General features: G+C 40.3%; 1 pseudogene; it reads right to left on the bottom strand.

Moving 5' to 3' along the window:
* Positions 1-230: 230 nt before the first annotated feature.
* LOC148779461 (U6 spliceosomal RNA) lies at positions 231-293 on the bottom strand (annotated as a pseudogene).
* Positions 294-1,532: the final 1,239 nt, after the last annotated feature.

The following is a 1,532-nucleotide window of genomic DNA, read 5'->3' as shown; positions in this document are numbered from 1 at the left end:
AAAAAGGCGTTTTTCTTGTGGAAACTCCCCATTAATTCTTTCCATCATCATTTAATCTATCGATCTTCTTATTTTTTTATTGATAAAGCCATACCAAATTTAGGTGGTTTTCTCTTCAAAAAAAAAAAGGGGTATTTCTTCACCCCACCTGCCAAAATCCCTGGATTATCCATCCTATCATTTATTAGAGAATGGGAGATTGATTTACCAGTTGGGTCTTTTGTTAAACACTAATTTTGGACCATTTCTCGATTTGTGCATGTCATCGTTGCGCAGGGGCCATGCTAATCTTGGGCCATTTTCAGATCGATTAAGGTGGTTTTCCAGTTATACAATGCAGGTGAATAGAAGTAGTGGTGATGTTGATAGAAACAGGATAAGCAATACAGTTACAATGAGGCGGAGGCCTTGACAGAGATGTTACTCTCAGGATCATATGACCATCGTGATGGCCGTGATGTGGGAGAGAGCAGTGGGGCTTATATTGTACGCATACCATGTGGCCCAAGGGACAAATATTTAAGGGAAGAGTATTTATGGCCTTATGTTCAAGAATTTATTGATGGAGCCCTTGCCTATATACTTAACATGTCCAAGGTTTTGGGAGAACAGATTGGTAGGGGCCAGTCAGTTTGGCCTTATGTGATTCATGGCCACTATGCAGATGCAGGTGATACTCAGTTTCTCTTGGATGCTCAGAACATTCTTTGTGCTAACGTATGGCATTGGATTCGCTTCTCTCGCTTTCACGTGTTGCCCTTTCATGGCCGGAAAATATTGCAAATAAGCAAGACTACATTCCAAGAGAAGACGATGGATATTCATACAAAACTCATCTCCTAATATCAGCAAGTCCCAGAATGGTGGTTCATTGTTACCCTCATACTTAATATTGTGGCTGCTATTTTTTCTTGCGATTATTACAATGACCAGCTTCAGTTGTCGTGGTGGGGAGTTCTGCTAGCCTGTGGCATCGCTATTTTCTTCAGATTCAGGAGTTCTCCTTGGTTGCTTTCTAGAGACACAGAGAAGGCGATCAACATTGGGGAATTTATTTTAAGTGGGATTTCTCCTGAGAAGGCAATTGAAGAACATTTGTGGAGTGGTTATGATTGACTGAATGTTGATCTCAGGGCGTATATTCTACTAAAAAAAAAAAAATGTATTTTGCAAGTTGGGTGTTTCTTCGCATCCACACCCAACTTGAGGGGGAGACCATAGCAGATGAGGAGATGAAGATGATCGAATTTTTTTTTAATCCAGAACAAGAAAATCCAGATTCTGGCTCAATCCAACTACTATGCAAAGGGAAGTTATGGTCATATTGATTCAAGAGTTCCAGTCTCCAGATGAGGAGATGAAGATGATCGAATTTCTCGATCCTGGTTGATGATCAAGAGTTCTGTCTCCAGATGAGGAGATGAAGATGATCAAATTTCTCGATCCTGGTTGATGATCAAGAGTTTCGTCTCCAAATGAGGAGATGAAGATGATCAAATTTCTCGATCCTAGTTGATTCTCAAGTTTTCTTT

Source organism: Amborella trichopoda, chromosome 12 (genome assembly GCF_054954075.1).
Source record: "Amborella trichopoda isolate Santa Cruz 75 chromosome 12, AtrichopodaSantaCruz75HAP2 v2.0, whole genome shotgun sequence".
In the NCBI taxonomy this organism is placed as follows: Eukaryota; Viridiplantae; Streptophyta; class Magnoliopsida; order Amborellales; family Amborellaceae; genus Amborella; species Amborella trichopoda.
The sequence above is the reverse complement of the archived record's forward strand: the minus strand, read 5'-3'. Positions and strand labels throughout refer to the sequence as shown.